Here is a 26,249-nt window from a genome sequence, read left to right as displayed (position 1 = left end):
ACAAATCCATCATCATTGTCATCCTTGCCTTTTTTCACACTGGGTCAGGGTATAGGACACGGACAATCAGTTTCCTCCAACCCTCTCTTTCTTGAGCTAACTTTTAAAAATCTTATCCCGTATTTTATACTTCTCTTTACTCTTCTCCATGTTCCCCGTGGCCTTCCCTTGATCAAAGCTGCTTGTTTGGCGAAGACATCATCGACATCACAAATTATTCGCTGTAAACTTTATATTATTAGGCGTTATTTTTTATAGAGTACTGTAAAAAATGTCCATTACGACAATATTACATTAAGTCCATAATTGCGCTCGGCTATCATACTTGTTAATACGGGTGTATGTATTTTGGTAACTCGCATCTACGTACCCATACATTCACATACGCACGTAGGCAAGCTTGCATAACACCTTTTGATTGTCATCATTCATAACGAAAAGAATTTTCTGGTAATATGAACACCTGTAAGCTATAATTAAAACGTAGGTAGGAAGCCTAACTATACCAAAGTCTACAGTTTTATGTTCTATCGAATCCATTCAAAACGCTTTGATGTCTACATCAAGTAGTCTTGATCTTCCTCCACAGCCATAAGGTCTCTTGAGCCGGAGTTTATCCCAGTTCTGCAACATTAAAAGGACAGTAGGTATTATTTGCTACCCTTTGGATAGGACGTGAGTTTGTCGCAAAGTTCTTTCCGCCAGAGATAGCAAATATAGAGCTGCCTACTTTAAATTTCAAAAATTTATAGTTTCTAAGGGGAAAAGGAAAAAAAAAGACATGTTAGGCAGCTTTATAAATAAATGATTTGCCCTCAGCTTGATCCAAAATGCACCAAAGTCCTGAATATAGGTTCTGAGGAACTAAACTTTCCTTTTCAATATGATTCAATAAGTCGAAGAGGCGTATGCAGTTCTGTAGCTGGAGCCAAAAATGCGTATGTTTACCATATTTTCGTAGTACTAGACAAGTCTGAGAAAACCCCATTTCATTGCTGGATCATAATACGAATTCTCGACTGCACCGAGTTCGATACAGATCTCGTTGCTTGAAAGGCGAGTACTCGAGTTATTGGGACCCTCGTTTACATCCAAATTTTTCTTAGTCACCAGTGCCAGTTTACTCATGGCTTTAACTTTAACCCTTTTGGATTCAATACTAATCTACTGGAAGCAAATCATTATCGTCTCCTGTCACCACGACCAATAACAATGATTCCCTTGTCAAAGAAAATTTCTTTTTTGGTCATATTTTTAAAAATCATGCTACCGAAGGCTGTGGTATTTTTTACCCATTTAAATTATACTGTCATACCTGTAAAAAACGTGTATTTTAAAATCTTGGCCAGAACATTCATCCTTCAAATTAATTATCGCTTGATTAAAATGACCCTCATCTTGTCAAAAACTTTCAAACCAGGGACTGGATTTTAATCGACCGATGTTTGAAGGACGAGTTTACTGGAAAACATTTCAAATACGTGCTTTTCTTTTTTCTTTTTTTTTCCCCAAAGTACAGCGGCATAATGGTCGGGGGCTTACATGCATGGCGTATTATTACCCCGAAATGACAAATTTGGGAGCAGGCACTGGGATAAGATAAAGATCTGAATAACTATATATGAAACAGTGCCAGAGACAGCAATAAACAAAAATCCCAAAACAATCAGTCATCCAGTCGAGGAAGACGAGTTTTTGGGATTGTTCCTTCCTTGTGCGTCTATGTGGTCTTGTGGTATGACACTCGCTTTCGGATCGGACGGTCCTGGGTTTGAGCCTCGCTCGGCGCATAGTTGAGTCCTTGGAAAAGGCTCTATACTCACATTCTCTCACCGTACTCAGGTGTAAAATGAGTACCTGGCCGTTAACAGCGTTGTCTTTGTCCGAAAAATTGTAATATCGCCTAACAGGCGTTATGTCCCGTCCTACATGTTAAATGTTGCTGTTGACCAGGGACCCCTTGTAAAGCGCTTTGAGCACATTTAGTGGATATTGCGCTATATAAAAGCTAAATTTTAAATATTTTTTGTGTATGTATATTTCTTTATCGCTTTGTCTAGAACTTTTTTTTACAAATCTTTATGAAATAATATGCGCTACTGTGTTTTTATTATATGTATGGATGCATTCAACGTTTACTTATTTGCAAGTCTGATAACCCAAATTGTTATGGGCTCATTGGAAATATGTACTCTCAAACAAGCGCAAAATATTGTCCATTACAACAATTTTAAATTAAGCCCACAATTGCGTTCATCTGTCAGACCTGCTGCTAATGAGGGCCCATCAGTTGTATTGCAAGAGTACAAGATGAAGTAGGGGAAAAGAGTGATGCATTATGTCGACATCACATCATTGCTAATTTTAATAATGATGTAATGTAGTGTTTTATATGAATAGTCTTACATTTCATCAAAGTAAACCTGGATGAAGCAGGTTATGATGTGCTTTCAACGCACTGAGTATAAACCTCTACTTTGAAACGTGATAGATATGTTGAAATAAACCCATAGATAGCATTGGAAATGACAGCCCTCAACTATTTAAGAAAGATACGTATTTAAAAATTTGGCCAGATAACTCGTCCTTCAAATATCGATCGATTAAAATAACCCTCATCCTGGCAAAAACTATCAAACCTGGGACCTCGAGAGTCCCAGGTTTGAGAGTTTTTGCCAGGATGAGGGTCATTTTAATCGATCGTTATTTGAAGGACGAGTTTTCTGGCCAAATTTTTAAAAACGTGCTTTCCGGAGTACGACAGTTGACAGGTTAAGCATGCTTGTGTGCGTTTGTTTGAGGAATACAGGGTGTTGCTATCTTGTCAAACGTTTGCCGTATTCAAGACACGCCCTCATTCAACTCAAAATAGACCCACTCGGGTAGCCTAGTTCATTTCTTTTTGGGTGGGGTTTGGCTTTTATTTTAAACAAATTAAACCTGACACCCAACTCTTTTATTCCTGTTTTCACATAGAAAAAAAAAATAACGATAGGTATTGAAATGAAAGCTTTAATTTATTAAACGAAGACAGATACGGCGGCCATTTTGGTTACCCCCCCCCCCCCCCCCCTTTATCAACAAAACTCGGTGAATGAAACAGTAAGGACGAATGAAGATGTGTGGATGGCATCGTTAAGATGAATAAGGTGAATATTACACCACTGTACAATCTAATGCCGTTTTTAAGCCAGCCAGAAAAGCGATAAATTCTCTGACATACCAATAAAGGTTAAGATTTTACAAATTAATAAACGAGACAAACATATAGAGACGTGAAACTTCAGGAGTTGCAATAAGGTTTTAACCAGTTAATTGTCGTGCTCTGGAAAGACATGAAGGTATATTATAAAAATTTGGTCAGAAAACTCGTCTTTCAAATAACGATCAATATAAATGACCCTAATCTTGGCAATAACAAAAAGTCTCAAAACTGGGACCTCGTTATGATGATGATGATGGTTATGATAATGAAGATGATGATGGTACTTATACTTGAGTTTTTATATAGCACAATATCCACTCAATGTGCTCAAAGCGCTTTGCAATGGGTCCCTGACCAGCAGCAACATGTAACGTGTAGAACGAGACATGATGATGATGATGATGATGATGATGGTGATGATGATGCACAGGCGTTTATTGCTTTCAGTTTAGTTCGCCAGGTAAATCTAGCCAGTCTAGTGATGATGAGTCATGGCTTTACACTGAGAGAGGGAGACAATTTTTTCGCCGTTTTGATAGATTTTTTCTGAATTTCAAACTAATGTAGTATTGCCGTTATTAAGTGTAGCAAAAAATATTTTTATACTACCAAACAGTTTATTAACAGAGTTTTCATTGATTATTTAATCATTATTATGATGATGTTAAAGAGCAAGAGGGATAACCCATGAAATTGATACATAAATTTAAGTGAATTGAAATTTTTAAGAGAATATTTTAACATGTTCAACACTTAAGATTTTTAAACAAAAGTAATGGAAATGATGTTGAATATCTGTAAAATGTAGACATATAAATTTTATACCAGTAGATTGAGGCGTTTTTGAGATATCAGTTCACCTGTACGTAAAAGTAAGGATTTTGAGTAAGGTAAAACTGAAATCCAATCACAGCATTGTCTTAATAGACATTTTTTAATAAACCAGAAACATAGTCAAATGTGTTTCACTTATATTTATCCCAGAATCAACGAATTATAAGAATTCCATTAAAAATTGTTATATAAGGACATTCATTTAAAGACAATCAAAACCACTAAGAAAATCTTAAAGAGTTCTTATAATTTTCATAACCTTATTTTTGAGATATCCATGCCCATTACTTTTTTTATGTAATTGACTTGCACCTCTTTTAATTTGTGTGCCATATAGACTGCATATAACACATCACTGGTGAAAGATTATGATCATATTCACCTCATTAAGTATTGTTTCTTGTTCAGAGTTTTCTCATTGAACCAAAGGTATCAATACCTGCATCGCATTTCTTTAAATTATGTACCAGTGAGATACATTTCTCGCAAATTGAAATATTTAAATATGTCAGAATTTCTCATTTATATTTATAGTCAATTGTTGATAACGTCTAGAGTCTTTTAATCCTCTCAGCACGGCTCTGTACTCTTTCACAACAAATTCGACATATTTCATTAGTACTGGTGTGATGACCGTCTTCAGTGTGTCTCACCATGACCTGAACAGAACTTAAATAAGTAAATTTTAAAAATATCTAAAATTTCCGCTTAAATTCAATGAAATCAAATTAAATAAATGTCTCTTATCATCACTATCTAGTTTTATTATTGGGTTTCTAAAATATCATGAAATATTCTCCTCTTTGTTGGTAACAAAAACAATTATTGAGATTCCTTTCCACCCCCTCTATTCTTAAATCCCTGAATCTACACAATAAAGTATATATCATATGAAAGATAACTTCTTTTCTCTGATCCCTCACCCTTGATGGTAAAAAGTGTTGGTTTTATATTTTGAATTTTTAAATATTTCTTAAACTTATAATTTTAATATTTATTTCATAAAAAACTCTGATTATTCAAAAGAGCAAAACACAAACTTATCATTTAATGATGTAAACAAAAATAATTGCGTCTTGTAGAGGAAAAGCTGGTCTTTGTATCCATATATGTTTGAAAATTATGAAAAAGATACTGCGTCCACAATAGGCTGAGAAAATTGAGTATTTTGATGAAATTTCTACTTCTCTCTGCCTAAGAGAAATTCAAAGCGATGAGATTTACCTGCAGACATAATTTATTGCCAGTGCACCCGGTCTTGACAGGTGTTATCAGTGTGGCTGACGGTGGATTGTTTACATTACTTGACGGTAGCCAGTGAGGGAAGAAGTAACTAAACTGAAAGTTTGGGCCCTATTTAAACGGCTGTGGATGATGATGATGATTGATGATACTTATATTTGAGATTTTATATAGTGCAATATCCACTCAATGTGCTCAAAGCTCTTTACAAGGGGTCCCTGACCAACAGCAACACGTAACATGTAGAACGAGATATGATGATGATGATGATGATGATGATGATGATGATGATGATGATGATGATGATTGATGATGATGATTGATGATGATGGTGATGATGATGATGATGATGATGATGATGATGATGATGATTGTTACGATGGATCTAGTAGTCGTTACGGTCCTGATTATAGAGACATTTCGTTTGTGCTAATGATGTTGCTAGGATGCTATTGCCTTTGATGAACCATATCATACATTCTGATCAGCAAAGATCACTCCTATTCTCCATCTCAGCCTCCCTCAATCTCCATCCCTTCTCTCAGAAGTGATGGGTATCAGACTATTTCACAGAGAAGTACATGCTGTGCATTCCGATGGACATGACCTGTGTCAACGTGATCTCTTCACAAAATGGAATAAAAATAAACGATGGATGTTGTTGTTGGCGTTTTATGGTCGTAAAAGAACGATAACAAGGATGGATTGTGTCGGCCTTATTGGGGGTAGGCCGGGCGGCCACGGTAACTTAAATGGGTAATATATTGGATATAATAGAGTCATAAGATGTGTTTGGTCAACCGTGTTGTGTGTAGTGTAAGGTTCTAGGTGTATTAGTTGATTGTATGTGTGTGTGTGTGTGTGTGTGTTTATGCATGTGATTTTGTGTGTATGAATATTATATGTAGTTTATTAACCTGTATCTACGTATTTACCAATATCTAAATTTGTCTGTAAAGATGTGTGTGTGTGCGTATGTGTGTGCGTATGTGTGTGCGTATGTGTGTGCGTATGTGTGTATGTGCGTGTTGCATACTTATATGTCAACATACCCTGGAATAACTTTCCGTGATATTGAATAAAAATAATAATAATAATAATACTAAAACTAATAATAATAATAATAATAATAATAATAATAATAATAATAATAATAATAATAATAATAATAATAATATAATAATAATAATAATAATAATAATAATAATAATAATAATAATAATAATAATAATAATAATAATAATAATAATAATAAATAATAATAATAATATACTAATAATTTATCGAATCTTTTGTAATGTGTGCTTCACGCTGAGAAAACACTAGTCGGTAAACAATCCATCGTCGAAACATTGATGACGGCCTCGAATTCCTTACAAATTGTATATTCCAATGTTGGTCGATCCTTAGATACATATATACATACATACATACATAAATCCATTCATTCATCCATCCATCCATCCATCCATCCATTCATCCATCCATCCATCAATCCATCCATCCATCAATCCATCCATTCATCCTTCCATCCATCAATCCATCCATCCGTCTATCCATCCATCCATACATACATACACACATCTAGTTGGTTGCAAAGTGTTTTATTTGATTGCCACGCCCATGATGGTCCCAAAATGTTTCATAGGGAGCAAACACAGTGATTGTCTGGTTGCCCATAGAATATATATTTGTTAGACCTCTAACACCTTGCTGGTTATCATTCTGTAAATAAATCATCTTCACAAATCCTAAGTTACATACGACTATGCCAAGCTCCGCAGCCTTTGACTGGAGTTTCGTATCAAAGGGTCAAGAGGTGTGAACAGACTTAGTAAAGAATGGGAGCGCACGTTTGAAGTCTCGTCATAGCTAGATATGCTTGGGTAGATGCGTGTAATATTAGATTGGTTGACGCAAAATCATTCTAACATACTAGACTCGATATCTAGTCTATATTTAAAAAAAAAAACTAAAAAAAAATAAAAAAATTGAGCTTTTATAAAGCGGAATATCCATTAAACGTGCTCAAAGCGCTTTAAAAAGGATCCCTGACCAACAGCAACACGTAACATATAGAACGAGACATGACGCCTGTTAGGCGATATGACATTTCTTTTTAACAGAGACAACACTGTCACCGGCCATGTACTCATTTTACAAAAGACTAAAACCCAGGACCTTCCGATCCGAAAGCGAGTGTCATTAAATTTTTCTTTTTAAGTGGCAAATCAAGAGCAGGCATTGGTGTGAGATAACTGTAAAGTTAATTGTAGTCAGTTCTATTTTTTCCCACTGAAATCTACGAATTTTTAACATTTGAAGTAGACAGGCCTACATTGTCATTAAAATGGCATTGTTAAGAACCTGGGGTGGACAATATTCGAAGAAAGAAGAAAAAGAGCTAAAGTAACAACGTTTTATAAGGTGCTCAAAGGTCTGGTAGATGTCGAAACTAACGAACTCCAATCAAGTCCTAGCTCGAAATTACAAAGTCATATGCAATCCTTTATACAATCAACAATTCAACTTTGGATTGACCTCACTGAATACGCGGTGGAAGCACATGATTTGGATCATTTTATAAGAATTCTACAATCTAGAACTATGTCATGTTAAATATTGTTTGTGTAAAACTTGCGACAATACATCAAAGGTGGACTGCAAGTAAAGGAAGAAAAAGAAGAAGCTATTTCAATGTTCTCAGAAGAAAATATTCTCGGGGTAACTTTCTCATTTTTAAATGTGTGGAGAGTTAGGCTGCAAAGAGTGCAGTCAATTTCCTTTCCTGCTCGTGAATAACCAGTGTGTCATAGACACTATAGATAGTATGCGCTTGGCTAAGAAGCTCATAACATTGCCATCCGGGAGTATAACGGACCAACACACAAAACTGTGTGTATCCATGAACGTTTATAGTCAGGTTAATACAGTTCAGTGAGTATTACTCATAAACGCGGATAGCAAAAAAACAATAACAAAGACATGAATGACGTTATCTTCGAACTATCTATACATTTCTGATATTTACTCACAGCAAACACATGGGACATACCAGCAAACAAAACTACGTGTAACCTAAAGCGTTTATATTAATATTCAAACATTTATTGAGTGAGAACTGATCGTCCAAAGATGTTATAAAAACAATAACAAAGAAACTCAGTGTGTTGTTTCACTTTGTTGGTAGGAACTTGAAAGTAATTTTAATTCCGAGATAAAAAGTTCGTGTTCGATTCCTTAATTCAGAAAAGTGAGTGGAGCAGGCACTTATGTTGGTAACAACAAGATATGAAGTGAATAGAAAAGTGCCAGAAGACAATAGAGAATAAAAATTTTTTCGCGGCGGTGGTGGGGTTTGAACCTGCGACCTTATTGGTACGACAACTCCGCCTGGCAGGTGAGAGCGTGGCTCTACCGTGTGAGCTATCCACGAACACAAAAATATTCGTTTCAAACTCAAAGTCATTACTAGATCCCTCTCTCACCCACTTCTTGAGACCGCCGATTCATTCGTACACCACCATCGCGAATAATTTTGACCAGCAGTTAAGCTTAGTAGCCAATATTCTCAACACAAACATATAACATAGAAACGATTGAGACATTGAGTATGCTCCGGTGTATGGGGTGAATTTTTAATTCAGAAAAGTGAGTGGAGCAGGCACTTATGTTGGTAACAACAAGATATGAAGTGAATAGAAAAGTGCCAGAAGACAATAGAGAAAAAATTTTTTTTATTCTCTATTGTCTTCTGGCACTTTTCTATTCACTTCATATCTTGTTGTTACCAACATAAGTGCCTGCTCCACTCACTTTTCTGAATTAAAAATTCACCCCATACACCGGAGCATACTCAATGTCTCAATCGTTTCTATGTTATATGTTTGTGTTGAGAATATTGGCTACTAAGCTTAACTGCTGGTCAAAATTATTCGCGATGGTGGTGTACGAATGAATCGGCGGTCTCAAGAAGTGGGTGAGAGAGGGATCTAGTAATGACTTTGAGTTTGAAACGAATATTTTTGTGTTCGTGGATAGCTCACACGGTAGAGCCACGCTCTCACCTGCCAGGCGGAGTTGTCGTACCAATAAGGTCGCAGGTTCAAACCCCACCACCGCCGCGAAAAAATTTTTATTCTCTATTGTCTTCTGGCACTTTTCTATTCACTTCATATCTTGTTGTTCGATTCCTGTACGGTTCGGCAACTAAAACGAGTGAGTTGCATTCACTTTACTATGATAAAACAAGAGACCGACTGAGAGGAAAGGTCAAATGTAGGGCAAAACAGACCGAAGAGGAAATGGAAGGCACTCAATTTACAGCTTTATAGATAGAATAAAGATGACATCACTCTGGTCTTTATTATTGTTTTTTTGTCATCCGCGTTTATGAGAAATTCTCACTAGACTGCATTAACCAGACTATAGATAGAATGCGGTTGGCCAAGGAGTTCACAACATTGCCATCCGGAAGTATAACGGACCAACACACAAACTCTGTGTAACCATGAACTTTTATAGTCTGGTTAATACAGTTTAGTGAGAACAACTCACAAACGCGGATGGCAAAAACAATAACAAAGGCCTGAGTGACGTCATCTGCATACTATCTATAGATAGAATGCGCTTGGCCAAGGAGTTCACAACATTGCCATCCGGAAGTATAACGGACCAACACACAAACTCTGTGTAACCATGAACTTTTATAGTCTGGTTAATACAGTTTAGTGAGAACAACTCACAAACGCGGATGGCAAAAACAATAACAAAGGCCTGAGTGACGTCATCTGCATACTATCTATAAACGTTCAAGGTTACACATAGTTTTGAGTGTTGGTTTATGATATTTCCGGATGGCAAAGTTGTGAGCTTCTTTGCCAAGCGCATACTATCTATAAAGATATTATCTGTTTTAAAATGCTAGATGGACATGCATAATGAAGAACGTTTTCATGTCAGATCAATCACCTTCCTCTTAAGAAATATACTTAGGCATCACTGCATTTACTTCTATATTTATCAATGATAAAGAGGGCCTTCCTAATTTTAACTGAGTAATGCATTACGTACTTTATCCAAATTCTACCGTCTTTGTCACAAATAAACTAGATGATAAAACAAAGTTGACTTCAGTTTGTAGCACAAGTTTTTACTTGTTGAATTAAAACTAAAAAGTCCGTGAGAAGAAAATCCAAACAAAAAAAAACCCCTAACAAAATAGACTAAAAAAAAACAACATAAGAAAAGAAAATACCAAACAAACCAAAACAACGACAACAAAAAACATTAAAAAAATATCAACCCCCTAAACAAACAAACAATACTACAATAATAGCATTTCAAAATATCCCCATTAAATACGTCCATTTGGTTCAACATTACTACTCCAGCCTTTAAAAAGACTAGCCTACCATTCTATTTTCTGGTATGTATATTATGGTGTCCACCACACGTAATCATTGTTGAACGCCGGCATCATGGTGATTTAAAATAATAATATTGAACCCTGTAAGCTCTCTAAATTCATCTGGCATTCCTTTTAACATGTTGTGTTGTTATTACATTATCGTCATAATGTCTTTATTTTGTCACAACAAGTTTCAGTGATTAAATACAATAGATCCTACACACCCCAATGCCTAGACAGCAGCCCCCGCTTGATTTGTTTCCAACCGACAGTAATGACAATGGTGAGGGATGACAGGATCTATACAAGAAAATTATAGTCATGAACATTCCAGAACATTTAAAATCATAAACTATAACAATACACGCAGTAAAAACTCGTTATACCGCTGGAACATTACAGATCTCGCTTATATCGCCGACATCGGCGTCCCTGGACAATGTTTGAATACAATAAAACTTTGTCATGCCATCGATTCGTTACAAAATATCGCCTTATACGCTATATCCGGATCTCAGACATGATAGGATAATGTGGTTTAACCGAAGAACTAATGCATTATATCAAAAAAGTGTTCCCTCCTACCGCAAAGCTTTGTTTTGGTTTTAGGAGATTTACAACGGTTAAGGATTGTTAAACTCTCTCGAGTTCATATGCATGGGAAATCGAACAAATTTGTTAGGTTTTCAATGGGGGTGGATTTGAGAGAGTTAATTGTGTTTTGTTTATGGGAGTTGGACGTTGTTTAAGGACTATGGGAGGGAGGAGGATCTGTATTATCTTTTCATGTGCTCGAGTCATTGGTCACAATGCTAAATGTGCTCAGAATGCTACATAATAGAAAGTGTTCCCAATTTTCGAAATATCCAACATCACAATATGGCATTTTGTCAGCTTGACCAATGAGTATTTTGACAACTTTTGTAAACAAAGCAGCGTGTTTGCATTTATTCAGAAATAGCCAATCGTTGGATAGCAACAAATCATGTGATTGATGACGCGGTTACATGTGAACCTGAATATAGATCGCTCCCATTAAAAGGGTCGATTGATTTTTTTGGATTTTTTTTCTCTTCTTGTGACTTGTTCAGATCTTTATAATACACCGGTGCCTACTCCTTAATTTATTAATAAAATGCATAGTAAAATATCAAAAACCTTACAATATCATAACATCGTGGATGTATACGGAAAAAAAAGATATCCCTCATATTAAGTTAAACCCATGATTGTTTTCTTCTCAGTAAAAATACTCAAGACAGGAACCAAACAAAACTAAAGTCCCATCTGGAATAACGATACAAAGCAACGTGGAAAAGACGAGTGATTTAATGGGATAAAAACAGGCTGTAGAAAGAAGAGATAGCAAGATAGTTGACAGATAAAGAAAATCCACAGGCCAGGATCGCACACCGTTTCCCAGTCAATGAGGATTCCACCCACAGCTATTTTGAAAAAAAATATATATATATAAAGAAGATACAAAACCTTTAGAACCTTTTTAGAATACATTTTCCCAATATCAAGCGAGAAACCAAAGCAAAGGGACACAGAAATACAAGCACACATCAAAATACTACATTTTCAACTAGCTTATCGCCCAGACAACCTGGCGTACCTTTAGAATTCCAACAACTGCCTTATCTGTTTCAAATTATCTAAGCATGGCGACATGTTCAATCCGATTTATATTTCACTACATAATAATCCATGTAATTTTATCAAAAGGGAAGGCATTGGGAGGGGACTGTTAACCCTTGGCAAGCGTAGTTCGAAGCTATTTTAAAATAACACCAGAACTTGCAGTTTTCACTTTAAGAGCAGTGATATCGATCCGACTCAGCCCAAGTGGTGAAAATGTTTAGGCCTTCGTTTATAGAATAGTATGACTTGAACGAAATTTACCCCCGCAGTTGAAAAGTTAATTCATAAATTGAAGATAATCTAACAAGATACACTATGTATGGTATTCACCAATAGAGCTGTAACAACAATGCTACCGTACTCTTGAAAAAGCCATATTTTAAAATTTGGCCAGAAAACTCGGCCTTCAAAAATCGATCAATATTTGAAGGACGAGTTTTCTGGCCAAATTTTAAAATATGGGTTTTTTTTTCCAGAGTATGGCACAAAGCGTCTTGGAGTTTCAAAAAGTGTTATGTTATAAGTAAACTCAACCACTTAACAATCTCCTGAATCGACGAGGGTAAGACCTCTTCATAATTTTGGCTGGCAAAAAAGTGTGAGGTCAACCGCATATCAACTCGCAAAAGCAAGAACTCGCAATGCTATTTCGCTGGTTCGATATTGCATTTTGTACTGAAGCAATGTGACGCCTTTTCGTAGAAAGAAGCAGCCGCGAGATGAGCTATATATAAATGTTTGAATTTCATACAGGCGCCATTGTGTTCTGAATTCTGAATTTGCGCCACTTTGTGTTTATACATTTTTATGCATGCCACGTCTGTAAACGAATTTCCATTTTTTGGATGAATAAAGTATATTATTATTATTATTATTATTATTATTATTATTATTATTATTATTATTATTATTATTATTATTATTATTATTATTATTATTAGTATTATTATTATTATTATTATTATTATTATTATTAATTTTCATATCAGAATTGACCAATCTGGACCCAAGCATAACAAACAGCCAAACACGTTACAGTCATAATTATAATAAAGGCCTCAGTCAGCATTTCACACAATGAAATACTATGACACTTAACGTTAGTCCAGAGTTAATCTCAAACCGTACGGTAATCCCACATACCAAACCAGGGCCAGAGAAATAATACATTGACTTCTTAATCCTTTGATGACAAAACTGAATTTCTTGGTCACAATTTAACCCTTGAGATATTTTATATAGCGCAATATCCACCAAATGTGCTAAACGCGCTTTATAGGGTTCTTGATCCAACAGAGACATTTAATAGTAGAACGTAACATGCCATTTTTTCAACAGGAACAACGGGTATAACGACAAGGTAATCATTTTACACATGAGTGACGCGAGAAAACGTGAGAATAGAGCCTTTTCCAAGAAATCGACTTTGAGCCTCCCAGAGCAGGTTTCGAACCATGGACCTGCCGAGTGTCAAACCACAAGACCACAAAGCCGCTCAATTAGATCTATTATTTATTTGGAGATGCACACCTAAACTGCTTCATAATATATAAGGAGATAACGGACTACGAATCTACAGAGGCAGTGACATAGGGTATATTAAGTCCTAGTACAGAGCCCAATAAATTGCATCACGGTTGTGGCTCGTTTTGGTGAAGTCGATGAGATATGACGTCAAGTGAAAGGAAAACCGAATACCGCCTGTCAATTTATAGCCAACAATACGTTGCCAGGGCTTACTCGAACCAAAAAAATGACATTAGAGACATATGTTTGGAATTAGCATTGATCATATTTTGGCTTTATATTATCCATAATAAATGGATGTTTTTATATATTAGGTTACAATACATTTTTTCTATATTAAAAATTGAGCTTTTATACAGCGCAATATCCACTAAATGTGCTCAAAGCGCTTTACAAGGGGTCCCTGACCAACAGCAACAAGTAACATGTAGTACGAGACATGACGCCTGTCAGGAGATATTACAATTTTTTTTCCGGACAGAGACAACGCTGTAAACGGCCAGGTGTTTTGTGTTGAGGTGACTATTTTTTTTTTATTAGTTCATTTTTGTTTGTTATTATTTTCCCTCTCTTCTATATGGGCTTTACGGCCTTTGAGACGCTTGAATCTTATCTTAATATCAGTAAAAGAATATGCTGGGAGAGTCGATCAGAACAGAAAAAAAAAGACAAAAGTGGACGACGGAATTATGTAGTGATGTCAAGAGCAATCGATCTTGTCACATGTTTAATTATTTGATATGACCTAAAAGTCTTACCCAGAAAATGCAAAGGACATTCCTGTCCACGAGTTAAGACAGGTGCCTTTTTCCATGATGTAGTCGCCACCTCCTCTTCCTCCTCCTCCTCCACCCCCCCCCCCCCTCCTCCTCCTTCTTCTTCTTCTTCTTCTTCTTCTTCTTCTTCTTCTCTTCTTCTTCTTCTTCTTCTTCTTCTTCTTCTTCTTCTTCTTCTTCTTCTTCTTCTTCTCCTCCTCCTCTTCCTGCTCCTCCTGCTCCTCCTCTTCCTCCTCCTTATCATCATCATCATCATCATCATCATCGTCATCGTCATCACCATAACCACCACCAGCATCACCACATTATCATCATCATGATCATCATATTTATTTTTTATATTATTATTATTATCATATATTATTATTTATTATTATTATTATTATTATTATTATTATTATATTATTATTATTATTATTATTATTATTATTATTATTATTATTATTATTATTATCATTATTATTATTATTATCATTATTACTTATTGTTATCATTATCATCATCACCATCATCATCATCATCATCATTATTATTATTATTATTATTATTATATTATTATTATTATTATTATTATTATTACTATTATTATCATCATTATGTTTATTATCAATACATATGACTATTATTGTCACTGTACCCATGGTAACGAATAAGTTAGTTCCCTAACAGAACCAAACCGAGATGTTAATACTATATTTCATGATATATTATAATATTATATCCTACACATCTCATCGTCGTTATTATCATTATCATCATCATCGTAATCACTATTACCAATATCATAATGATTATCACGGTGCTCGAGGCGATGAATAAGTTAGTTCCCCGACAGAACCAAACTTGGATATTAACTCTCTCCTTACCACCCACTTTCAGAGTTTCCCCCAAAACGTCACGCCCACCCAACACAAAAATAGACTTTTCTTACTCAAACAGAAAACCAACAAGTACATTCTATACACAATATTGTTCAGCAAAATGATCTCTATAATACAGTGTCAAGTTTTTATAGCAATAACAACAAATTTTCTTTAAATTTTGGGATGTGCAAAAGAAATCAGAATGACAAAATTGTTGGTTGTATCGTAACGAATGTGACGATTTTCCAATACACCAATACACCATTGTATTCAAAATTAAGGTATTAATAATATACACAAGGGCGTGACTGTAACGGTGACACAATATTGACGACCACTGAATGGGGAATGTGTTTATTGTCCCCCCTTGACCGACAGCTCAGATTTTGTCTTGATCCTCTGATTGTGTATGCTATACTCAACTCTTCTAGACCTACATTATGCATACAATGATATAGCCATGTGTCCAGTGTGTGTCCATTTAACCGACTAGCCGTTGGTCAATTTCACGTAAAATGGCCAATGCAAGGTAACAGACCGTAACCGTTATTTGTTTTGTTTGTTTTGTTTTTTTAAACAGGAACTTGGTGACAGTGACTAATAATGAGAAATTGTCTTCAGATATGACAAATTACGAATAGTGATTATCCAGAGAAGGAACGAAATTGACGTCACTCAAGTCTTTCTTAATGTTTTTAGACAGGCATTTTGGTGATTAGTTCTCACTAAATTATATAATTCAGACTATAAACTTCAAAATTGACATAGTTTTGTGTGTTAGTGCTGTATATCCGGCTGGCAACTGTTGTGAATATTTAACTTAACGCATAGCATCAATAGTGTGAATTAGGTTTGACTTCGTTTCACACAAAATTTTCTTTTACTTTCTTTCTTTACATAATTTACTACGTTAGTTTTTTTCCTTACGCTTTAAATGCACTATGACAGAAATTGATTTACTTAGCAGTACGAGGAGAGGAGGAGGAGGAGGAGGAGGAGGAGGAGGAGGAGAAGAAGAAGAAGAAGAAGAAGAAGAAGAATGATCAGGAGTGGGATTGAGAACGAGCAGGGAGAGTAGGAGGAGGAGGAGAAGAGGTCACTAAACATGAATGACTTAAGTGTTTAAAGCATTCGACAATATCATGTGGCAATCCTATACAATCCGATTCAAAGAAAAGTTACATGTTCCAGACCAGTGCATCAGTGTTGTAGTCTATGTCGTGAAATGAAGCATAGCACATAGTACAAAAAGTATCATATTATAGCAATACAAATTAAAAGAATAAGCTTTATCGACGATTTCTCCAAACATAATGTGATCTTTGCTTAATATTATTAACCTTTAGAACCTGGATGAAGCCTATGCGAATCGGTCTGTGTACTTGATTTTAAAAAACGATTAAGACATTCGAGAGATTGAGAGAGAGAGAGAGAGAGAGAGAGAGAGAGAGAGAGAGAGGGGGGGGGAGGAGAGAGAGGGGGAGAGAGGGAGGGAGGAAGAGAGGGAAAGAGAGAGAGAGAGAGAGAGAGAGAGAGAGAGAGAGAGAGAGAGAGGGAGTATGTGTGTGTGTGTGTGTGTGTGTGAGAGAGAGAGAGAGAGAGAGAGAGAGAGAGAGAGAGACTTCCAAGTCACTCTTAATTCAGATCTGAGCAAAACTAACATCGACAACAGACTGCAAAAGTACCACAGACATCGCTCCTGGCTCACGGAGATCCATTACAGCTTAGAATTGAAAGAATGAATTGCCGAAGCTGTCTGATCCATAAGTCATTTGAGTGAAAGGCATTTAGTCAAATAGGTCATGTCGTAAGGAAATTCGATCGTAGCTCGATCGTACCTCGAAGTCACAGCGAAACACAAGTTTCAATAAAAGTCCGATGGGTGGAAATCAATAAGATGGATTAGCCGGGTAGTTTATTAATGGTTACATTGGCCTCTTATGATTCTCGACTGAATTCCTTGAGTTCTCGTTGGGAACGTGTGGATAGATGTAAAACCACTCTAGAATCGTGTCACTGGGAAATGGAAGACTCGGCGCTTTGTTTATGTTTTTATGGCCTTTACGGCGCTTGCGACACACTTAGCTCATATCAGCGCTAGTAAAAAGGAAAAAAACATTGGATAGTAAAAAGATTTTAGATGTAGAATTTAAAGGACTTGGGGTAAAAGTAAGACAAAGGGAAAGGTTCAAATAGAGAACAGATGTAGACTCCAAGAGCACATCATCAATGTACTTAGTTTGAGACCACCTAAATGTCGCACCCAGACACCAGCACAAGATCCCACTAAGAGGAATACATTCTAATTCTTACATTATACATTCAAAATAACAAATACACCAATAAATAACAGATGATTTACAAGGAAAAAATATCATTTCCCAAAACAATAACTATGCATTTGACTGTTTCCCTCCCAGCCAAGCACTACGACCAGGGCCAGGGCAAAACCAAGTAATCTCATTCCAAGACAAAAACAGAAAGCAAATTGGAAAACAGATAACATAAGGGGATATAAGACAGAGTAAGTGCCACCCTGCCCACTATGGGAGGCCAGGAACCCCACCCAGTCGGCGCTTTGCATCTGACGAGGAGAGATCAGAAGGTGGACGAGTCATGAGGATGTATGTAGAATGGATAAAGACTAGTGAAGAGCCTTCTTTCTTGCCCTCCATGCCCGTGTGTGTAAAAAGCAATAATAATGGCTATAAAAGACTAGATTTGTGTAAAGCGGTTATCGTTCAAACGTTTGAGATTCTAAACCCTTGATCTTAGTCTGCTAACACCATTATTTGTAAGAAATGATGAGCGATAACATTTCTGGACACACACGAAGCACTTTCGTATTCTTTTATAGTGTAAAAAAAAGCAACAAAGGGTTTGGAAGCCGGTTCACAAGTCTTCTTCTCCCGCCTGGTCTAACAGAAAAGACAAACGAATGACTTGCAAGTCACGGCCACCAAAGAAAAGACGCAATCACCCCTTCAGTGTGCACGGCACCATGCGTTTGTAAACGCCTATATCAAAACATTGCCGACAAGTTTTAAAATACTTAGTTTTGGTGACTGGAACGTCAACTGTGCCTCTCTATTAATCAAGTACCTTCTCATTCTGCGACTCCACCCTCTCGTAATTGGTAAAATGCGAAAAGCGTTCGTCCGTGTTCTCATTGTTCCCTCTGACCTTTTGAAATAAGAATGAAAGCTTACATTAAACAAAAATCTACGAACAAAAGAAAATCTATAAAAATCTGCTTGTCGTGTGGCCTCCCCTCCCCCCCCCCCCCCCAAAAAAAAAAAAAAAATAAATAAATAAATAAATAAAAACACAGCAAAAAAAAAAAATCCCAAAAACAAAAAAAAAAAAAAAAAACACGACTTAATCTAACATCGCAAATTTAAAACCATTTAAAACCAAACAAGCATCACTGAGCACTTGGCTGGGTAAGAATACATTGAATGAGAAACAACGCACGCTTTTGAACAAACAATAATTCTCGACATAAAAGACTCTCCATTATTACCCATGAAATGTGAATGACCTTTTAAATGGATACAGGATTATTATTTTAAAATCTTTTTGGTATCCAAAAGCTGCATATATTTATCTTCTAACTATGAGTGAATTTATATATATTTTACAAGATTAAATATGCATACTAACCAAGGTTAAATTAGAAAATCATACTTTCCATTTAGCCATCGGATTGCACTAACAGTCACCGCCCTGTTTACCTGCAGGGACAAGACACGAAGTTGCGACATAGGCAGAGATGTGTCTCGCTCTCATAGGCGGTAAAAAGTGGCTGAAGCAAGGAGAGGGTTAATAATAAAAAGAAAGAGACAGTTTTATTGACGCCTGAGCATAAGTGAACCGGTTGAAACGAAAACTTCCATCTTTCTTTTACTACCTATCTAGTGGTGACTTCAAGTTAAATAAATCAAAAAATCTTATTTGCCAAATAACTTTTAACAATACATCATAATATGTGTGTTACCATCATTTAAGGAGAGAAGCAAGTGGCAATTTCCTAACCCTTCCTCCACAATCCTTATCGATCTTAAAGAGAGATGTAGGATTTTCAAATGTGCACAAAAAATAGGCATTTGTTAATAATCTCATCATATAGACGTCTAGCATGGCAATTCTTTGAAATAAAATCTTAAAGACGATACAATGAATTGATTTCCTTCTTTTCTATCACACTCTTTATGTTTCGTTTTTTGCTTTTAGAAATTATAATATTTACAACACTTTTAGGTCTTTTGGCGTCAGTGCGCGATCTTATGTACAATATATATATTTATGTACTAGATAGATTCTACGTTAAAACTGCATTCGATTGACTGAACAAAAATACAAACGCCAAATAATCGAGAAAAAAAAAAACAACTTAAGATTTTAATAAATTCTCGGGTATTATGAACTGAACTGTTGGCATTGCAGTCTAGAGCAACGAAGCCTGACTCGGATTTCGGAGAAGAGTCCAGAATGTTTAAGGCCTTCTTCGATCCAGAATGACAAAGCGGAGAAACCTGGTCTGATAAAAACAATTCAAACATTGACAAAAGTGCTAAGGATGTTCTCCCTCCCTCGGTCTGATGCAGTAAAGGTGGGCCCTGCAATTAACGAAGGAATGCAACCTTTTGGGGAACAGTAGCAGAGCAAACTCAAACATTAAGAACACAGCCCAGAACACCCAAATACAGCCCCCCCCCCCCCCCCCCCGCACACACACAAACATATATAGGGAAGGGACGTGAGAGAGAGACAGAGAGAGAGATGGAGAGAAAAAAGAGAAAGAGAGAGAGAGGGAGGGAGGGAGGGAGAGAGAGAGAGAGAGAGAGAGAGAGAGAGAGAGAGAGAGAGAGAGAGAGAAGAGAGAAAGAAAGAAAGAAAGAGAAGAGAGAGAGAGAGAGAGAAGAGAGAGAGAGAGAGAAGAGAGAGAGAGAGAGAGAGAGAGAGAGAGAGAGAGAGAGAGAGAGAGAGCTTGCAAATATAATTCAAACTAACGCATTATGTACTAATAACATGTATACATCAGGATCTAATATTTATGTAGACACAACGGCACGCATATATCCTAGTCAATTACAAAAGAAACTGGACAGTTTGAATTTGCTATTAACTTACATAAAGAGAACACAGATTGTTACGCTTACTACATCTTTTAAAAGAAGACAAATTAAATGTTTCTATCTGTTGATATATCGCATGCCTTTATTGACACAAGTGAGGAGCAGTTGCGGACACCAAACAGGTCGGTACAAAAATTACATGTAAATGTGCACCTAAAATATTTCAGATATTATTTAATTTAAATAAGCGTTGCTACACAGCAATTGTCGCATCAAACGTTCACCTTCATTGAGCTTATTTTTAAATGTCACAAACCCTTAATTCGGCCAAAGGTGACCATTTTTTGCACAAAAATGCTCGACTGAGAAGTGCACTCAGACCTATACAACAGTGATATTCTTGAACCAATGGTCCAACCAACTATTAGCGGAATAAAACTGCCATCTAGTTTCTTTTGTAAATGACTATAATATTATTAGTTACAAGGCTCTGTTTGTTATGGGGGCGCGGCGTGTGTGTGTGTGTGGGTGGGGGGGGGGGGGGGGGGGGGGGGGGGGGGGGGTGATGAATGCATAAGATGGCTGCCAATAATAATTCTTCATAACCTTCGAGATCGTGATCGTATCTAATGCCCTACACGTTTGGTGTAGATCGCTGGTTCTCTAAACGATTTTGGATATGTTCCAACAGTGGCGATGACGCAAAACATGACATACGACATAATTACATCTTTGACTAGAATCGGTACAGACATGCAATAGCCACGGCGATGACATGCGATGTAAGACGACTACGACGACGACGACGACAACGACGATTATTATCATGATGATTAATGATGAGGATGATGATGATGATGATGATGAATGATGGTTATGATGATGATTAATGATGATGATGATGATGATGATGATGATGATGATAATGGTGATTGTGACGATGATGATAATGGTGATGGTGACGATGATGATGAACAATGATGATGATGATAAAGATGATAATAAAGATGATAATGATAAAGATGATAATGATGATGACCATAAATAAACACATAAATTATAATTAAAATTATGAGAATATCAACAAGGCTAATCCTCTTCAAATCCCCCAGAATCAGCCATCCATTGAGAAAATACGATTAAACAACGTAGTTTCCACATTTATGATTCACCAAAATGCGTTTTGAAGGCTGTCCGCAATAGAAATAAATAGTATAAGCCCTGAAAACCACCCAGAGTCTTGCGAAATAAGGGAGTTAACCAAACAAGAGTTAACATATCAGACTATTGATGTTGTGCGTTTAGGTACAGTGCTCACAATATCTACCATCAGGATAAAACGTACCAACATACAAAACTATGTATAACCTTGAACTTGTAAAGTCCGATTGCTAGAATTTAGTGAGAAGTAATCATAAAAATGGTTGGCTTAAAGCAACCACAGAGAGCTGAGTGGCGTCAATTTCGTTCCATCTATTATAAACCTATAGATAGTTCGAAGATGACGTCACTCGCGTCTTTGTTATTGTTTTTTGCCATCCGTGTTTATGAGTAATGCTCACTGAACTGTATTAACCCGACTATAAACGTTCATGGATACACAGTTTTGTGTGTTGGTCCGTTTTACTTCCGGATGGCAATGTTATGAGCTTCTTAGCCAAGCGCATACTATCTATAAAAAAATTTAGCCAGAAGGTTGTTTCTCTGGAGAAAGTGATGAATTATATGAAAACTCAATTTGTTAAAAATTCCTCCAGCTGTCTAGAAGTTCCGTGTTGAATAATATTTGTCAGATCGAGTACACCATACTCGATTACCACTGTTTTCTTTTTTGATATCCCCGTCGGAAATATATTCTGTAGCCTTACTGTCATTACAATAGAAACAGAAATCTGAGTCGAGTTTGGGTCTCACAGAGACATCGGCAAATAAATCCTCAAAGCAAGGGTGATTTCTAATACATTATCCCAGTGGTATGTTTCACAAGAGGAACGCGTGTCTCTAGATTGAAAACAAACAAACAAATAAACACACGCATATTGACATATCACCTTCACGGTAACATCTGGATACCTGGATACCTGGATACCTACCTACCTGGATACCTCTGTATAGAGCTTTTAGACTTGGTGTAGTCTCCTTCGCTCCTCCTCATCTATTAATGATTGGACCAATTTTTATAATTGAACTTGTTTCCTAGGGTGTTGCTTATCTCCAACTCTGCTTTGAATTTATTCAAATTTTTTGCTGATACTGTGGTTTCTTGTAGTTTATTCCAGTTATTTACAATTCTAGATGAAAAAAAGTTCCTTCTTTCATTTGTTTTAAAACGTTCTTTTTTCAGTTTCTTGCTGTTTCCTCGTGTCTGAATGTTCTTGTTTGGTTTAAGGAATCCTGCCTCTACCCTGTCTATTCCCTTTACTATTTCATCTATCAAGTGGTCTCATTACATCTCTGGAATAGAGAACAACACAGAAATGAACAACAAGCGAACAATTTTGCCTCAAATCGAACTCAAAACAGTTTTTAAGTTATAAAAAGTAGAACACCAATTGTTTACAAGGCATAACAGATAAATGTCATGAGTTAACAGATGGATGCGTAAAGCGTGGTTTTTCCTTCTAGTCGCGTACGGTCAGAGACTGGAACCAGCTTGACGCTAAAGTGACCGAAGCCACTACAATTGATGCTTTTGTGGCAAGTTGCTAAGCAAATACTTAGACCTTACACAAACCATCACTGACCAACGTTGATGACCCCTGAATGTCCCTGGAAATTGATTTTAGACTAACGATTATAAACAAGGAATACAGAGAGATTAGAAAGCAGTTTCATATTTGCCACAATAATCAACCAATTGATTGTGGGCAATCAAAGGAAGAAGAAGAAGCGTTGAACTCATTTTATAGTACTTAAGAAGGCAAGAGAGTTGGTCACTTCATCTCCAAAGTCCATTTTCTAGCCATCTTGACACGCTCTAGATATCAAAATTATCCTTGAGACAGATTCCAAGCAACAAAAAGATTTCACGGCAAACAATGGTTGATGATCCGCTAATCAAAAACGCGAGATTAGATATAAATAAGATAACCAGTCAACTGGTGTACTTGGGAAAGACACATATTTGAACATTTGGCCAGAAAATTCGTCCTTCAAATATCAATAGATATAAATGACCCTCATCTTGGAAAAAAAAAGTTCCAGGTTTGAAAGAACGTCCGTACGTCGTGCCACCCATCAACCGATCTCTCAATATATCTCGCCATCTCTATCTATCTATCTAGCCATCTCTCTCTCTCTCTCTCTCTCTCTCTCTCTCTCTCTCTCAATCAACCTATCTACCTATCCATCTGTCTATCTATCTATCTATCTATCTATCTATCTATCTATCTATCTATCTATCTGTCTGTCTGTCAATCTCTGTGTGTCTATCAATCTTTATATTAATTTATCTATCCATTTTATCTCTAATTTATATCTATATTATTTCTACAAATATCTATTTGTATGCGCGCGCGCGTGCGTGTGTGTGTGTGTGTGTTATATGTGTGCGTCTGTGTCAATGAGAGAGTGTGTGAGAGAGAGAATGAGTCTTTTGTGTGTCAACTGTTTTTCATCGCCCGCTATCTTTGTAAAGATTAAAGATAATATGTAAATTTTATAGCTGTGAACATGGATTGTGAAATCAATAGATAAGATACATTTCATGTAACCATAATTTACTTCCTTCTACCGTTTACCATTCTAAAAGTCCAAATTTTACAGACCAAGCTTATTCAAATTTATTTCCTGACTTTACGTGGTGTTGTGTAAGTCATCCACAGAACTATACTGCGGTGCAGTGCAGCAATGCTCAAAATGCAAAGCGACTGGTGTTATAACTGGATTGGCACCTGAATATTAGCAGGAACTAATTGAAAAATATGAACCCACTTGAAACTTGAGACCATCTCAGTCCCAACTCATAAAGGTTACCACCTCAAAATCCATATTTGAATAAAAAAAAAACAAACAAACAAAATTAAAGTGACTTGTATTTTTACCAAAACCTGTTCACTTTTCCTTTTGACTGATACACTGTTAAATTCAAGATTGTCAGCCATCTTCTATCGTTCTCTATTCATTTGGGATTGTTTCCCCGAGAAAGGAACATTGGACACATTACCCCTCTCGACTCAAGCGATCCATTTAACCTTTTGGCAAAAGGCAGTGTAGACTATTGTACAAATATGTACACTTAATGCGTTACTCCATTAAATGAACACCTGTTGATTGCAGAAAGGTATCAGGGTAGATAGAGGCGCAAACAATAAAAATGCCCTACATCTTATGTTTACATGGTGTAAAGAGTAAAATAGGTCCTAATTTTATTTTATCTATGCCGGTGCCATAAAGCCGAGGTAAGAAATTTGGATTTTATAATTTTACAAATCCATTAATGGCATTAATGGGTCACACAAAAACGGTGCCAATATAATTCATCTACACAAAATAATATGAAGAACGGACACTAAATGGACTCCTACCTCAGGAATAGGTACCCGATGTGGTGAAAAGAAAACACAAGCCAGTGACGCACAACGGGCGTGGAGGTAAAACCACAATAACAACAGTCCCTTTGATATATACCCGTTAACGCCTAGAATATTCACACAGGTGGCTGGATTTATCTCCGTAATTCGATATCCTCACGATTTGAACGATTAAAAAGTCGACAGAGTTTCCAGTTAAACATGAAATTATCCAATTCTAGAACTTGTGAACACTTTACCAAGTTTTACACGGACACTTGAAACCAGAGAAACAATCTGGAATCGACATGAAACGGTCAGTCAAATGTGTTGGGTGTTGAAAGTTTTGAGCTGTAACCACTGTAAGCTTTCTAAACTCGTGTCAGCGTCGTATGTCGTCTGCAAGCGGCAGGCAAACATTTAGGCAGGCTGGCCGAAAATGTTGAATCCAAAACTTACCTTACAGGTACGAGAGGCTATTCATAACTTGTGTGGGTCGGGGTGAAGGAGCGCGGGGGGAAGGGGTTTGCAGTATGAAAAGCGAGGCGGGGTCGGTTTGTCGTTGATTTGATTTTACGTGGGGTGTTGAGGCAAAACATTATTTTCATTCATGACAATCAAAAGAATGCGGTTGACGTCACACTTCTATTCGTGGTTATTAATTTTTTTTTTTTTTGCCAGCCATAAGTTTCTCACAACATATTATTATGATTCATATAGAAAAGTGGGTAGCGTTCGACATAGGTCTCAGCCGAGCTGCACACATTTGTAGATCTAATAACCGGATGCAATTATGGGCTTTATTTAACATTGTTGTTATGGAGTATATTTTGCGTTGGTTTAAGACTTTTATTTCCAATTGATGCCATCTATACAACAATGAGCACCTAACAATTTGGTTTTCAGACCTGCAAATATGGACATGCCGGGCTCAGCCATAACATTCCATTCAGAACATTCCAACCAGCAGGATCGGGTGACCTTTCAGTTTGTGAGCACTTATCACAATATTTTGACACACTAATGCATATATAATATAATTCAACATATATAGATAGAATGCGCTTGGCCAAGGAGTTCACAACATTGCCATCCGGGAAGTATAACGGACCAACACACAAACTCTGTGTAACCATGAACTTTTATAGTCTGATTAATA

The 26,249-nt window shown here is 36.5% G+C and overlaps 1 protein-coding gene across 2 annotated transcripts in view; it reads right to left on the bottom strand.

The window, feature by feature from the left end:
- LOC144967931 (uncharacterized) overlaps positions 1–25,572 on the bottom strand; it is a 39,656-nt gene extending 14,084 nt beyond the window's left edge. The window contains exon 1 of one of the 2 annotated variants that reach the window (XM_078905720.1): positions 25,106–25,572. The gene's annotated coding sequence lies outside the window, so the exon portion shown is untranslated. Of the gene's footprint in view, positions 1–22,672; positions 23,034–25,105 lie in introns of those variants that run through there. The other variant, XM_078905722.1, reaches the window with a different exon arrangement.
- Between the last annotated feature and the right edge of the window lie 677 nt (positions 25,573–26,249).

This window comes from Berghia stephanieae, chromosome 3, assembly GCF_034508935.2.
Source record: "Berghia stephanieae isolate SIO BIC M18660-M18661 chromosome 3, UCSD_Bste_1.3, whole genome shotgun sequence".
Taxonomy (NCBI): domain Eukaryota; kingdom Metazoa; phylum Mollusca; class Gastropoda; order Nudibranchia; family Aeolidiidae; genus Berghia; species Berghia stephanieae.
Note: the sequence above shows the minus strand (reverse complement) of the source record. Positions and strands in the feature narration are given on the sequence as shown.